Consider the following 18,515-nt stretch of genomic DNA (forward strand, 5'->3'; position numbering starts at 1 on the left):
AATGATAATACTAAGAGTGTGAGAGTGCACGAAAATAAATTGACAATTAAAAGATTGAATCAAAGAGGGGAGTATGAACATGTGAAAAAGATATATTATTAAATACTTTTATATATATCTATATATTTTTTATATCATATTCATATCATTTATTTTAAAATATATTATTTTCAATTTAAGTTATTTATTAATAATTAAAATTATATATTAACAAAAATTTATAAAAAAATAATATATTAATATAATTTATTTTCAAATATATATTATTTTTTAATTTAAATTATTTATTAATATTTAAAATTAAATTAATAAATATATATAATATTATATCTACATATAATATTAATTATTAAATAATATATTATAAATATTAAAAATAAATAGACGAGACGTATAAGCTGTATCAAACATACCCAAGTTTAACGATTAAATAAGTTGAGATCATATCAAACGTACCTAAAAATAAGCTGGATAAACTGACGTCAATAAGCGGAGAATAAGCTGAATCAAACTAGCCCTTTGATTTCCAGTTTGGATTCTGCTTTTCAAATATGTTGATTAGAGTTTCAAATAATCTTAAATGGTGAATGTTAGTTAGTTTAAGATCTTGATTCACAGCTTCTATTCAGCTTGCATTTTATATGTCATAAATTATTTGGTTGGTTCATTGGCTGGAAGACTTGTGTCTCCCCACCCACTATCCTGATCTAAATTCTTCAATAATCTAAAATTATGTTTTTATTTTAGAGGAGCAAAAGTGAAGCCAATTGAAGTGATACATAGAAATGAGATGTTGCTATAGCACTAATGCACTTAGTGTAGAATTAAAATATAGATTAGGACGTTGTATTTCTCATAGTTTTGAACATTGATATTAATATATTTAAGACTTATTTAAAGGTGTAACCAAACACTTTAGAAAGTCAAGTATTTACATTGAAAACATTGTTTCTTTGTGAGTTGTATCTGAGCTTTAATGGTAGAGAATCATTGTAATACTCCTATAACATTTTTATAGTAAAGTTAGAAGTCTCTTGTACTTCGAAAGTTGATGTATGTATGTTTTGATCGAACCACTATAAATATTGTGTTTGTGTTATTTTCTTTCGTTTTTACAATTATTTGGTGTTGGTTGTTGTTCTTGTTTGATACTTCATCTTCTGGTATCCCAACAAGTGGTATCGGAGCGAGACTGTTCGAGAGGATAGGAAACTTAAGAAATTGGTGGAACCATTTAAAGGTTCTTGACAAGTTCTAGGTATATTTCAAAAGATGTCCAAGTTTGAAGTGGAAGAAGTACAAAGTTCTTTAGTGTCTAAGAAACAAACCAATAGGGTAAATTATAACAAGAAGACAATGGAGAAGGCATATTTGTAAGAGGTAAACAATATAATGATAAAAAAAGGTAAAGACAATGAGAGTTCTAACTATATTGAAGGCTAAGAAAAATGTGAAGTACTTTTTGTGTTAAGAGGAAGGACACTTCAGAATAAACAACATAAATCTAAAGAATGATACTAAAAAAAGGCGAGGTAGCCTATGTGTTGGTCAATTAGATGTTCGCAGCGGAATAATTTATAGATCTAATCTAAACATCTAATCATATAATAATGCATAATTAATAGAATCATTATATATAGTTTATAGAAATATACCTTTGATGCGTGAACCGGATCATATCTGGTAGTAATGAATAATCGAGAGTCCCACGTGTTGCTCCTCTACTTGGTCCACACGAGCCCGACTAAATCTCTTTATTTTCGACCGCTAGGACGAAAAAGACAAAGGGGAAGCAATCCAATTGCTAGATTAGAAGATGATTTCTTCCTTTTGGAGTTCTCACCATAATATAGCAAAAGCCATTTTTAAAAGAGGAACAATTCTCTCTCTATTCACTTCTGTTTTCTTGCAAATAAGTGAATCCTTTTATATTAAATAAAATTCCATAATTAACCATTAATTATATATTATTTTATTTCACAATCTTAACTCCATAATTAACCATTAATTATATATTATTTTATTTCACAATCTTAACTCCATAATTAACCATTAATTATATATTATTTTATTTCACAAATAAATAATATTTCTTATTATTAATAATATCTAATATGTATTAATTATATATTATTTTATTTCACAAATAAATAATATTTCTTATTATTAATAATATCTAATATGTATTAATAATTAACCATCTTTCTCGTTTATCTAGTCGGTCAACTCTAAGTGTGTGACCTCATATGACCCGATTATAATAGTTATAGGTTTAACCCCATTAATCGTAGTTGGCTTCTAGCAAAACACTACGACTCCTAAAATAATCGGATTAAATTATATTTGTTAATTTGTCCTATCCAAGTTTAGTCATTGCACATTAAATTAAAGGACACAATTCCTTCAATCTCCCACTTGTCCTTAAACAAGTGTGCAATATAAGATACATTTGTCTCTTAATGTCTTATTTGATGATATGGTAACATTCATATCGTTCTATCAAATATGTTTCTTGAACTCTGAGTTTGAACTGTCAATTAAATGGATGATTCATATTAATCCATCCGAGCATGGCCATGCATTTTCAGTTCTCGCTCTTCAAGTGGCCGAGACACCATTCCTTTTCAATGTATCACAGTATACATGAAGTAGGAGGACTTCTCCATTCTTGTATGACTATGGCTCCCACTCAATTTTTAGCAATCCCAACTACTGCCTTTATAACTCCCTTTTACGGAAAGCGTTTAACAGTGTCAAAGAAATACCAATCATCAAGTGAGGCCACAACACACTCATGTCTAAGGAATCTACTAAACATGGTTTAACTTAAAACTCTACAATCTCTTTTGGAGAGTCTTAAGGTGGGTCAGTCTTACATGTATCATCCATACACATATATGTAATTGACTAGACATCTCCATGTCCTTATAGCCCATGAAACATGATGCTATCAGTCAGCTTACAATATAGTAACTTATAAAATCATCTATGTCCATTTGATTATTTCAAACTATAGACTTTTAATAATTCAAAACTTCATTTCACTTAATGGGGTTTCATTCACCAAAACACTTAAGGTGATCCCATTTGTTAATAATGAATTATTTGGACATATTATTCAATATCGATAAAAACAATATAAATAAGGATGAAATATCATATATCATAAAATCATCAAGTCAAACATAAAACTGGTGTCTAACACTCATAAATATATAATGTAATACAAAAGCAAACTCAAAGCCATTCTCCAATGTGCTTGAGACCCTTAGCCCTAGTGTGACTCTCATGCTTGGGCCTAGGCATAGGTTTGGTTAATGGATCTGCAATGTTGTCATCAGTATGCACCTTACACATCCTAATATCACCCATAGTGATGATGTGTCGAATAAGGTGATACTTTCTCATAACGTGTCTGGATTTGGAGCTCGAACTCGGTTCCTTTGCCTGAGCTATGGCACCATTGTTGTCACAATAGATGTCGATAGACATTGAAATGCTAGGAACAACGCTGAGTTCATCTAGGAACTTCCTCATCCAAACGGCCTCCTTTGCTGCTTCACTAACAGCAATGTACTCAGCCTCTGTTGTAGAATCTGCTATAGTACCTTGCTTGGAGCTCTTCCAGCTCACAAATCCTCCGTTAAGGATAAAGATATAACCCGATTGAGACTCAAAGCCATCTTGGTCAGTCTGAAAGCTTGCATCAGTATAGCCTTGTACGATCAATTTTTCATCTCCCCATATACTAAGAAATCATCCTTTGTTCTTCTTAAGTACTTCAGGATATTCTTAGCTGCACTCCAGTGTGCTTCTCCGGGACTTGATTGGTATATGCTACACATGCTCAAAGCATATGCAACATCTGGACGTGTACATACCATGGCATACATGATAGATCCTATAGCAGAAGCATATGGGATCTTGTTCATCTTCTCAAGCTCAGCAGGTGTTTTAGGACACTGCGTCTTGCTGAGATATACACCTTGTTGAATGGGTAAAAATCCCTTTTTGGAATCTTGTATCTTGAATCTATTAAGAATCTTATCAATATAAGTTCCTTGACTTAATCCAAGAAGCCTCTTAGATCTATCTCTATAGATCTAAATTCCAAGTATGTACTCGGCCTTTCCTAAGTCTTTCATTGAGAAACATTTCTTCAGCCATTCTTTTACGGACTCTAGCATCGGAATGTCATTCCCAATAAGTAGTATGTCATCCACATACAAGACTAAGAAGGCTGCCTTACTCCCACTAAACTTCTTGTAAACACAAGGATCCTCTTCGCATCTAATGAATTCAAACTCTTTGATCTTTTCATCAAATCGAAAGTTACAACTCATGGATGCTTGCTTAAGTCCATAAATGGACTTCTTAAGCTTGCATACCTTCCCAGCATGATTTGGATCTTCAAAACCTTCAGGTTGTGTCATGTACACATCCTCTTCCAAAAAACCATTTAGAAAAGCGGTTTTGACATCTATTTTCCATATCTCATAGTCATAATATGCAGCAATAGCTAGGATTATCCTAATGGATTCAATCATGACAACTGGTGAAAATGTCTCGTCATAGTCTATACCATGAATTTGTCTAAAACCTTTGGCAACTAGTCTTGCCTTGTAAACAGATGCATTTCCATCCTTGTCATTTTTGAGTTTGAAAATCCATTTGCTTCCTATGGGTTTTACCCCATCTGACAAATCTATCAAGTCCTATACTTGATTTTCAAACATTGAATTCATTTCAGACCTCGTGGCTTCAAGCCATTTATTGGAGTCTGGACCCGTCACTACTTGCTTATAGGTCGAAGGCTCACTATGTTCTAGCATAAGAACATCAAGGCTTACGTTTAAGATGAAATCATCATAAAGTCTTGGTTGTACCCTTGTCCTTTCCGATCTACGAGTGGGTTCAACTTGTTCAACAACTAAATCCAGAACATGATCTACAACTGTTTGTAGATCCTCTTGTTCTGGTTCTTAGATGTTTTGAGGCCCTGAGCCTTCAAAAGTAATCATCTTTGCATCGACATCATCCATGTCATTTTGTTGTTGAGTTTGTTGCTCTTCATCATCTTGAACTGTTTCAAGATGAATATTTCTCCCACTTGACTTGTTGGAAAGGAACTCTCTTTCCAAAAAGACACTATCCCTTGCAACAAACACCTTTTGCTGAGTTGGATTATAGAAGTAATATCCAAAACTTCCTTTTGGATACCCTATAAAAAAGTATTTATCTGATTTTTGGGCAAGCTTCTCTGTTTGTAAACGCTTTACATAAGCTTCACATCCCCATATTTTCAGAAAATACAACTTTGGAACCTTTCCAGTCCATATCTCATATGGATTTTTGTTTACAGTTCTTGACGGAGTCCTATTTAGTGTAAGTACAGCGGTATTGAGGGCATATCCCCAGAAGGATACTGGAAGATTAACAAAACTCATCATTGATCGGACCATGTCTAACAAAGTCCTGTTTCTCCTTTCAGACACACCATTTAGCTGAGGTGTTCCTGGGGTAGACAACTGTGTGACTATCCCACAGTTTTTCAAATGATGATCAAATTCGTGGCTCAAGTACTCACCACCACGATCAGATCGAAGTGCTTTTATTTTCTTGTCACTTTGAGTCTCTACTTCGTTTTGAAATTCCTTGAACTTTTTAAAGGACTCAAATTTATGTGACATAAGGTAAATATACTCATATCTACTCATGTCATCAGTAAATGTGATGAAGTATCTATAGCCACATCTAGCTTCAGTGCTTATTGGACCACATACATCAGTATGTATTACGCCCAGTAGTTCAGTAGCCCTTTCAAACGTTCATTTGAAAGGTGACCTTGTCATCTTGCCCATCAGACATGATTCACATGTATCAATGGATTCAAAATCCATGTCTTTTAGAAGCCCATCTTTGTGGATCTTCTTCATGCGATTCGCACTAATGTGACCCAATCGACAATGCCATAGGTAGACCTCACTCAAACTATTTAATTTTTGTCTTTTGTTATTTATGTTATACAATTCTGATTTGAGATCCAATACAAAGAGTCCATTACTCATTGGAGCAGTCGTATAGAAAATATCATTCTTAAAAACAGAAATATTTCCATTTTTAATGCTAAATTCAAAACCTTCAAAATGTAATACAGCAACCAAAACAAAGTTCTTAGTAATGCAAGGAACATAATAACAATTATTCAGTTCTAATATTAAATCAGAAGGTAAAGATAGACTTAAATCTCATACGGTAAGTGCAACAACACTTGCTCCATTTCCAACGCGCAGGTCTATCTCTCCTTTCTTCACTTGTCTTTTATTTCTAAGTCCCTGCACATATGAAATAATGTGAGCACCACATGCAGTATCTAATACCCAAGTAGGACCATTATTTAATGTGAGAACATCGATTGTCATAATCTCAATAACATAAATCCTTGAAGTGGAACTCACAGTACCGTTCTTCTTGTCTTCTAGGTACTTGGGACAATTTCTTTTCCATTGTCCCTTGGCCTTGCAGTAAAAATAATCATGATCAGCAGACATCTTTGACTTCTCACCACCCTTAGGTTTGGCAACTTGCTTGCCTTTCCTTTGGTTATTGTTCCTTTTCTTAGCCACCTTCTTAAACCCCTTCCCATTGTTGATATTTAGAACTTCCTTCTTCTTGTCATCAATAATATTGCCTTCAACATTTTTAAGCATGTTATGGAGCTCATTCAGATCATGCTTTAGACCATTAATATAGTATTGCATTCTAAATGGTGCAAAACCATCATGTAAGGATCTAAGAACAATATCAGTGGCCAACTCTTGGTCATATGGGGTCCCCAGATTTTCCATCCTCTTGAAAATCCCAGTCAGGCTAATCACATGAGGACTCACTGGTTTTCCCTTCATAAGCTTGCTATCAAGTATAGCCTTGTGAGTCTTATATCGCTCTATCCTTTCCTGATCCTGAAACAACGTTTTCAGTTCAGTTATGATAGTATAAGCATCCGAATGCAAAAACCGCTTTTGCAATTCAGGCTCCATTGCAGCTAGCATGAGGCAAGTAACAGGTAATGCTTCAGTTTTCACTCGAGTTGATGTTACATTCTCCTCATCTGATGAGGTTCCGGTCACAGTAGGGATAGGGGTAGTTAGGACGTCCTCACGTCCCTCAGACCTGAGAATAATTCTCAGATTCCTTTCCCAATCAAGGAAGTTCGTTTCATTGAGCTTGGTTTTCTCAACAATTGAGCGCAGAGAGAATTTCAAATTATCGTTCGACATATTCTACAGAATATAAATGACATACAAATCAGTTTATGTTTTGAAATTTGCAAAATACTTATAATTGAACAATTTAAAATAAGTGAATGCACATTTTATTCAAGTTTTTATAGTCCCTTATGAATAAAATGATTCCAAGATCCCATTATAGACAATCCCCAACATACTTTTGCACTGCCTTAGGTCTTGTGTGTTCAAGGTAAGTAACAATTACTAATTATAACTTCTTATAATTCTTGGTTGATGATCCACATCCAATGTAGGATTCATCCCCATGCCTCAAGATCCAAAACTTTGCCTTTTGGTCTCTTGTTGGGTACAACCGTATCAAGGTTTATGAATCCCCGTATAGATTCATCCTCAGTAGCCTAAGGTTGAGGAAATACACCCTCGCTTTTGCGAAACCTATCCAACCAAAATCATAAACTTCATGGGTCATGACACGGAAAGGCATTGCCCCAATTTTCTTTAGGAACTTAAGTTTTGATTGTCTTTTATTTATTAGTGAAAATTATTATAAATAAAAACAATGAAATTAAAATTGTGATCCTAGTATGGCCCCTAAGATGCAAAAAAATATATAAAGAACTAAACTTCTTTGGTCTCCATGCTTGCACCCTTCATGGATCTCCATCCTTGAACTTTATGGTTCTTATTTGTATTACATAATTATTTATAATAATCTAATTATCAAAATAAATTACAAAATACATAACGATACGTAGATCGTGTTATAAGAAAACATAACGATACTCAGATCGTATTTCTGGGCCATACTAGAAAAATATTAATCTTTAATAAGTGGGATTTCCTAACTTTTAGAAAACAAATATATCATGTTTATTTGATCCAAATATTTATATAATCCAATTAAAATAAATATTTCTTTTATTTTCTTAAAGATAGTTTTACATCTTAATCTATGTAAAATTATATCATCGATATAAATCCGGATCAAAATTAACAGTTAATTTATTGATCCTTTCAATATATGCAACCTTGCGCTCTAATACCACTGTTGGTCAATTAGATGTTAGCAGCGGAATAATTTATAGATCTAATCTAAACATTTAATCATATGATCATGCATAATTAATAGAATCATGATATATAGTTTATAGAAATATACCTTTGATGCGTGAACCGGATCAGATCTGGTAGTAATGAATAATTGAGAGCCCCACGTGTTGCTCTTCTACTTGGTCCACACGAGCCTGACTAGATCTCTTTACTTTCGACCGCTAGGACGAAAAAGACAAAGGGGAAGCAATCCAATTGCTAGATTAAAAGATGATTTATTCCTCTTGGAGTTCTCACCGTAATATAGCAAAATCCATTTTTAAAAGAGAAACAATTCTCTCTCTATTCACTTCTGTTTTCTTGCAAATAAGTGAATCCTTTTGTATTAAATAAAATTCCATAATTAACCATTAATTATATATTATTTTATTTCACAAATAAATAATATTTCTTATTATTAATAATATCTAATATGTATTAATTATATATTATTTTATTTCACAATCTTAACTCCATAATTAACCATTAATTATATATTATTTTATTTCACAATCTTAACTCCATAATTAACCATTAATTATATATTATTTTACTTTACAAATAAATAATATTTCTTATTATTAATAATATCTATTATGTATTAATTATATATTATTTTATTTCACAAATAAATAATATTTCTTATTATTAATAATATCTAATATGTATTAATAATTAATCATCTTTCTCGTTTATCTAGTCGGTCAACTCTAAGTGTGTGACCTCATAGGACCCGATTATAATAGTTATAGGTTTAACCCCATTAATCGTAGTTGGCTTCTAGCAAAGCACTACGACTCCTAAAATAATCGGATTAAATTATATCTGTTAATTTGTCCTATCCAAGTTTAGTCATTGCACATTAAATTAAAGGACACAATTCATTCACTATGTTGAGAAGGGATATGAATTTGCAGAGGTGTTTGCTATCAAAATTAATTTGTCAAATAGTGAGTGTGTTCATATATTCATGATATTCTCTCCTAATGACACCTTGTAAAGTGTGACTCCATGGGTACTAGAAGGTGAACGGTGGAACGATGTTGATAGACAACAATCATTAATGCAATGTTGAAAGAATTAGAGTTGTTCATAAATGGATGATAATATTATCATTCTTCATAAGTAAGATATATCCCTAAACTAAAGAAGAATTTGAGTTTTCTTGACAGGTTGGATCAACAAGGTTATGCTTAGAAGTTAAGAGATGACACATTTTAGTGAGCATAATTACTTTAGTTTTTATGGATGGAGTAAAGAAAAATAATGTGTATTCTTTAGAAGGTAACTCACAAGTATGTTTAGCTATTATTTTTGAGGTCACTCAATATAAATATAAATTTTGGTATTTGAGGATTGACCTCAAAGGTTTGTAAGAATTAGATAAGAAAAGAGTTATTGGTGTAAGAACTTTAACTCATTATAATGCAAGATATTTCATTCTATTCATTAATGATTTCTTGAGGAGATCATGAGAATTGAAGCACAAGAGTGGGGAAATTCAAAAGTTCATAGATTGTAAGACTTTGGTGGAGAATCAAGTGGGTAAGATGATTAAGAAGGTGAAGACTTATAATGGTTATGAGTAAGTGAACTTGGAATTCAAATAATTGGGCAAGGCTCTTGGATTGCAAATTACTTCTCGGTAAGGGGAAGCTTTAACAAAATGGTGGGGAACAATGTCCAAAGTTTACATGGTCAAAAAAAACTCATCAATTACTTTTAGAATGAAGACATCAATTGAGGTATGGATTATTTCATTTAATTCATATGTTCATTCATAAATAATTTTTGGTTGTGTTGCGTATGTTCATGTGAATGAAGGGGAGATCAGACCATCTTCTCCACCACCTTCTACAATCCCTCCCCTCTTAGCTCTACAAATACATATAATATTCCTCCTCCCACTTGTCATTCTCCCATTTGTGCTCCAGTTATATATTCCATACATCATATAACCATTCGAGCCAAAAATCGTACATTCCCACATTCCAGTAACCTCACCTCAACACCCTTGCTTGAACCAATATGTGTCTTTTTAGCCATGAAAAATCAAGCAGGGAGAGTTGCTATGACATCAGAGTACAATGATCTACTAAAGAATCATATATGAGATCTTGTTCCCCACACTTTTACCCAAAATATTGTTGGACGCAAATGAGTCTTCAAACTCAAATGCAAAGTCGATGGAACTATTGAACGTTACAAAGCATGAATAGTTATGAAATGTTTTCGTCAATTATCTAGTATTGACTATGAAGAGACTTTTATTTTGGTTATCAAATCAACGATCATCCGGACAATTCTCTCCTTAGTTGTTACCCGTTATAGACACCTTGTTTTTACACCCTAAATAATTGGAATAAATATATTCGGTCTAGTACAATGTTCATACACAAATACTATGTTAGAATACTTTAATTAAATGATTAACTTGCAAACCGGATCTTTCGAGCTTACTCCGAGTTGATTCAGACGTGAATTTTCAAAATACTCAAAATTTGGGCCCACAGACTCCTCCATGATGAAGGGATCAAAAAATCGTGAAAAGTAAGGATAATATTGTTATTGAACATTGTGGACGAAAAGTCCTCCCAATGACAATTCTTTTAAATTAAACATAATTCTTTCGTAAAGCGTAAAACACGAAACTTACAAAAACTAACGTGTTCATGATGTTATATATATATATAATATGTTGGTCAACCCAATCAGAATGGGTCAAACATTCAGAAGATGACATCAGCATGCGTCATCACCCGAATCCTCATTAATCTTGGTCGGAGTTCTTCATTTGGTGGGAGAACAAAGTGAAGAAAAAATTGAAGTCATCTTTAACTTCAAAACATCCCCAAGCTTTCAATAGTTGATAGATTTTGTTGATTTCGTATATTTTTAAAAGCTGAAAGAGTTCTCTACAAAACCTCTAAGACCAATATTAAATTTGAGATCATACTCCAGGTCCGAGTTCTAGGAGCTAAATAGTCATAGGCTCAACTTCAAAAACTAATAACTTTGGTTCTACTTATCCATTCGATGTGAGTGAGCTACTAATCACTAGTAGAATAAGCACAATTACCGAGAACTATCTCCGAGAGTGATAGATTGTTCTCGGCAATATTAATATCACCGAGGGAAAATGATTGTCCTCGGTTATATTTATTAATATCCCCGAGAGCAACCCTTTGCTCTTGGTGATAATTATTATTGCCGAGAGTACCTGACAACGCTTTCGGTGATAACATTCCATTTTTTCTCTAAAACCCCCGTGACCGCTTCTTTCTTCTTTTCTCTCTTCCTTTCTTCTTCCACTCAGTCGCTCACCTCCCTAGTTCTCAAATGACACATTCTTATTCCTCTTTTTCTCATCTTTTTCAATCGGTGGCACCCTATTCTTCTATAAGAAGAAGGCAAAATGCACAAATCGACACAAAGGTATTTCTTCATCCTCTTTTCCTCATCTTTTGCAATCGGTGGCGCCCTCTTCTTCTGTAAGAAGAAGGAAAAATGCACAAATATGAGTTTAACCAACTATGTCAATGGAATCTATGGATACTTCCCCAGTATTTGAACTCAAGAAATGGTCTAGATCACGACCCGTGCTTCAATTCCATAATTATCGTCAACGATGTTAGCTTCTAGTCCTCTAATATTGTCGAACTATTAAATCAGCTTAGAATAGTGTCGATGAGCTTGCTTTTAATCACTTTTCTAGATCCTGCTCAAAGGAGATTTCTTTCGTTCTCCATCCTTTTCCTTCCACAACACTTATTTGTCTTACTCATTAGCAGGTCTATTTTGCAACATTTTATTTATTCCTTGTTTGTTAAACTCTCATTGTCCTTTTGGTTTTATTACACTCTGGTTTTAGCAATTTTGTCAATAGATTTATATCTTCTTACACTTGTTCTAATTCCTGAAAGTTGTTTGTCACTTTTCATATCGAAGAAAAATTTGATTGGGGATCGACTAGAGGAAATCTTGCATTTTGCCTTCTTTATTAGGTTCAGTTCTAATCCCATATGCTTCCTCTACTTCCATCGGAGTTGTTCAAACGACGTTGAATGCAAGAGCTAAAGAAAGACTCTTAATAAAAGACTTTAAATATCACTGAGAGTACTAATTACTCTCGGTAATAATAATTTTTTATTCACCGAGAGATAAATCACCGACACCCTACAAGACTATTTATCGCCCTTGGTAATAACTATCACCAAGGGAATATATATTGTCTTTCACCGAGAGTTCATGCTCTCGTTAAAAGTCATTTTTTACTAGTGATTGGAAATTTTTGGATGTTAGCTTTCCAATGATGCTAAATGGGACTCGTAGTTCGTTCTACAACCCACGCTAGGTCACCCTCAAGTCAAGTGGTGCGGTTTGGGGGCATCGATGTTCAAATGAAGATTCCTAAATATATAAGCAACATTGTTAAAAACTTAAAACACGAAATGTGTAGCTAAGGAGCACACCTTTCCAACGGATATGGGCTAAGCCCGGGGAATGGCTTGAGTCGTTCTAGAGAGCTAGTCGAAGTTGCGGTTTGGAAAGAACGAGCTAAACCTAATTGGTGAAATTGATTTTTAAAAAAAATCATAACTTGTACTTTGATTAAAGAAATGACCTTAATCCAAATCAAAAAGGTAGGCCTGGGCCATTGCTATCCGGCCCATTTGTCCAAAACTCGGCTTAACTGTCGAGTGAAGCCCAGTCAACTCACCATCACATTAACTCATTTTCAGCTTGAAATTCCTATCATAACCTTCTAACTATATAAAGGCCTTTTATCCCTCATAACCAAAAACGGTTTTTTTTACCTATGGCTCACGGTTAGAACTCTCTCTTCCCTATCTCTCCCTCTCCTAACCTATTAGCCAAAATATCGAAGCAATTGTTGCCGGAAACAGCTGCCGAGAACTACCCGAGACTTGAAGAGGTTGGTGGTCGGAGCTTGTTCCTTGGTCTATAGTCTTCGTTTGTGTCTATAATTTCTCTTCTATTTCTTCTAAGGTAATTCTCGATCCTACCGTTAGCACATTATATTGAATGCATATTGATACTCTAATAAGATCATCCATCTAGTATGAATTATTATCTGATTTGTTTATTGTGTTGATTATGTGATAAATGATATATGTGTTTGATCATCATTTGGTTATGCTTTAATCAAGAATAGAAATAGGATAGAGCTCTAGATTCGTTAACAGACTCTTCTTCCTAGACTTCTTTTCTTCACCCGCCTTGGTCTATAGAATCCTTCAAGTATATGTCACACAGTTCTCCTTTCTCATAACTTTTGAAATATTGTTGAATGTAATGTGGTGAGACTAGGAGGTAACTTCCGCATCCCTCTAGTCTGAGGCTTCGTCGGGTGAAATGATACGATTGAAGATTATCTTTGTTGAAGATATATCTAGCCAAAAGAAGATGCAAAGAGAGGATGCGGATTGTATGATCTAATGCCTTGACAAAAGAAGCTCTATAGACGAAGATTATCGCTGCTGAACATTCACTTTCTGGAAATCAACTAATTTGAAATTCCATCGGTAGCCTATCCACGTTTGAATTAAGCCATCAGAGACAATTGAAGAATGGATCTAAGGAAGAAGGCAAAGTCACAAATAAATCATCGAGCATAAGGATATTGTGAACGGCTGAACGAGAGTTTGTTATAACGTAGGTCAGTTCCTCAAAGTTGTTTGGGTGGACTTGTTGATGAACGGAATCCTCGGCTCAAATCCCGTACGCAGGGATTTCTAGGGAGGCCCTCTTCGCTGGTTACTTGTATCGTCGGAGTAAATGCGACGAAGTGGCGAGAAAAGTTCGGAGATTGCTTGGATTATCGTGGGAAAGAATTTTCGGTTTGAGGTCTCATATGTTAATTGGTTCGATGAATGCCCGGGGAGTCTAAGGTCTCGTCGGAGAAACTGTACGGAATCAACGCCGGTGTCCAACGGCGAATTCATGATTTTCTTTTTCCCTAGATTATAAAAATTATAGGTATTACACTCTTATTGATAAACACTTATTGATAACAAGTGTATATTAATTAAACATGTTCACGAATACCTCTAATAAAATAAAATAAATATACGAAATCTAAAAGGTGATAAGAATACCCGATTCAAATAGAAATTATATAATTGAAAAAAAATTAACTTAAAAATGTGAAAAGTTAAATTAATTAGATTTTAAATTAGTAAAAGTTAATTATATAAAGAAAGAAAATATTCATGTTTAATTGAGTGGATTTTAATCTAGTTTAGTGAGAATATAGAAAAAAAGACACAAAACATTAAAATAAGAAAAAAAAACACAATATTGTAGCCAAAAACAGATTATCAAGTGACACTCGAGAATACTATTATAGAATATTAATGTCTATAAACCATTTTGAAATAATAAATAATACATCAATTTTCAAATCCAATCAATTTGTTATATGGTCGAATAATTATTTTATAATTGATTTATTTTTTGTTTTTGAAAATTTCTTTGTTTAAATGATATAACCAAATCAATTTAATTGTTTTAACTTGTTTTGAATATAATAAACCGTTTTGAAAGAATAAATAATACATCAATTTTCAAATCCGATCAATTTGTTATATGGTCGAATAATTATTTTATAATTGATTTATTTTTTGTTTTTGAAAATTTCTTTGTTTAAATGATATAACCAAATCAATTTAATTGTTTTAACTTGTGTTGAATATAAATTTTTATTTTTTTATAAAATTTTGAAATAGTTTAAAAGTAACTATATATTTTTTTTATTAAATATTTTTCACTTTAAATCTAATTATTAAGTTTAGTTTACTAATTATTCTAGTTATTATGTTTGTTTACTATTATTAAACTTTAAAGGTAGCGTTTGGTACTGGTACGTGGTACAAATTATATATGGTATAAATTGTATAGAGGTATAATTTGTAACGATATATAAATAATATAGAGAATGTATAAATTGTATAGATTATTAATGTTTGGTATGAATTATAAAAAATGATATAAATTGTATATGATTTATAATTTTGTGTTTGGTAATTGGTATATAGTATACGAATGTAGTATAAGTTGTATAAATATTAATTTAAAATTTTAATTATTATTATTATTATTATTTTATATTTATTTATATTATAAATAATATTGTTTATTATTATAAATTATTGTATAAAAAATTAATTATAATATAAACATTTATCTTTATTTAATTTAAATATTATTAATAATTGTAATAAAATAAAATTATTATTTATAATAAAAGTAAATATATAAATTAATAATTAATAAAATTATCATTATAAAAATAAATAAATATTTTTTAATTAAATATTAAACTATTTAAAACTGTATATATTAAAAATAATTAAATATAATAATATTAAAATAAAATAAAATAAAATATATTTAATATATTATATAATATTAATAAAAATTATAATAAGAAATTAAAAATTAAGTGATATAAGAAAAATGTTGTATCTAGAGTAGGGTTGTAAATGAATCAAATACTTTTGATTCGATTCGATATTCGTATTCGAATTTTGATATTCATATTCGTAATTTTGTGATTCGAATTCGAATAAAAATATTCGATTCGACTAATAAATGAATACGAATATAAAATCACGATATTTGATTCGGTATTCGCTAATATTCGATTAAATATTTGATTATATATATATATATATACCGTTTTATTAATTTTAATTTTATAAATATTATTTATTCTAAAACCCTAGTACATATATACATTTCCTCGGTTAAAAAATTGAAACCCACATTTAGTCATTCTGCTGCTAATCACTCAAAACCTACCACCGCTTCCATCTCATCTCTTCTCTTCTCCAGTCGACGTTACTTCAGTCGCCATCGCCGCCTCCATGTAGTTCTCTTCTCCGCTCGTCGTCTTGTTGCAAACCACTTGATTTGTAAGCCATGAAGGATTCGAATATTGATTTACAAACCACTTTAATGAAATGTTCTTTTGATAACTATTGTTTATGTTATGTTACGCGGAAGTTTTAATTAATGGCTTGCATTGCATTATATTGAGAGTTGAATATTGAAAATCATAATTTGAACATTATTATTTAATTTTTATTAGGTAATTTTATTAAATATTGTTATATATTATGTAAAAATATTAATTTAAGAATTTTCGAATAAATTGTATAAAATATGTTTTAAAAAAATTGAATCGAATACTCGAATCGGATCGAATAATACGAATATCAATTTCAAATCGAATACGAATCACATTAATTATTTGAAAAAATTTCGAATACGAATATTCGAATATTTTCACGAATACGAATCGAATACAGTAATATTCGCTTCGATTCGATTCGGTTACAACCCTGACCTAGAGGGATTAGTTACAATTTTATATCAAATATGATGTATAAATTATATAGAGGTATAATTTATATCAATAATAAAATCCTAACAAAACACTATATTAAAACACTATTCGTATAGTTTATTAATATTAAGCTAACAAAAAAAAACAGAATTATAACTTATATGATAATAGTAGACCAACAATAACAATACTTAAAGAATGTGTTTGGTATGGGGTATAACACTATTGGTATTGGTATAGGTGTTATACCCCATACCAAACACATTCTTTAAGTATTGTTATTGTTGGTCTACTATTATCATATAAGTTATAATTCTATTTTTTTTTGTTAGCTTAATATTATTAATACTTTATTTTTTTAAATTATGATTATAAGTGTGATTATTTCTACCATTAATATTTGAGTTGTTAATTCGGGTTCTTACATTGTAAAACTCTGAAATAACATATTATAAAACTTTGAATGTAACTTTATTTCTCAAGTACAACTACACCTTCTTAAGTTAATATAATTCATAAGTTGATATTTTAAAAATAATATTTCCTATTTTAACTTTAATTTTTGTAGAAAAATTATGAAAAATGGTTATTATAGTATTAAGTTTTAAAAATGTAAAATAATAATTGATATTTCATAAATATGGCTTCATACAAATAAAAGAGATTAGAGTCTGATCACCACCTGACTTTACTTATTTCTTTATTTTTAAAACTACCAAGATAACTTTTAAACATTATTATACATATAAAGTTTTACAAAATTTACCCTAGAACTCCGACTCTTATGTATAGAGTTTTTTTTTTTTTTTTTTTTCAAAGTCTCATTTTCAATTCAATTTCCCAAACTAGTTTCATTTGTAAAATCTTTCCCGAATTAGTCTATTTTAGTATTCAAACTTGAGTATATATATATATATATATATATATATATATATATATATATATATATATATATATATATATATATATATATATATATATATATATATTTATATATATATATATATTTATATATATTTATATATATTTATATATATTTATATATATATATATATTTATATTTATATATATTTATATATATATATATTTATATTTATATATATTTATATTTATATATTTATATATATTTATATTTATATATTTATATATTTATATATATTTATATATATTTATATATATTTATATATTTATATATTTATATATCTATATATCTATATATATATTTATATATCTATATTTATCATCACCTTTATAAAGAATTAATATAAGTTGTTTTTTACTAATTATTTGTTAAGGTTTCTTTATAACATTTCTTATATTATCATTTTAAAACATTTTCATCCAAATTTTTATTTATTAAGTTTTTTTTTCTTATCAAATATTTATTATAAATTATTTAGTTTCTTTTTCATTTTTGTATTTTCATACACTTTTTCAATATAGAAATAATAATAAAAAAATGTTTATATTATATTGTTAATTTACAATTTTTTTTTATTGTATATTCAAAGCTTTTCATTGTGTTGTATATTTAAATTAGTTTTTCATTTTATTGTATATTATTGCTCGATAAAGATTGTTGCAGAAAGTTATGAAATGATAACCTAATGACAAATTTTGAATTTATAAAACAATGAAAAGCTTTGAATATACGACACAATAAAAATTTTGAATATATAATAAAAAGTTGTGAATTAAAAATACAATACAAAGATTTTTTTTATTATTTCTACATTGAAAGTGTATGAAGAGAAAAAGAAAAGAAAAAAAAAACTAAATAATTTATAATAAATATTTGATAAAAG

Source organism: Impatiens glandulifera, chromosome 1 (genome assembly GCF_907164915.1).
Source record: "Impatiens glandulifera chromosome 1, dImpGla2.1, whole genome shotgun sequence".
NCBI classification, from domain to species: Eukaryota; Viridiplantae; Streptophyta; class Magnoliopsida; order Ericales; family Balsaminaceae; genus Impatiens; species Impatiens glandulifera.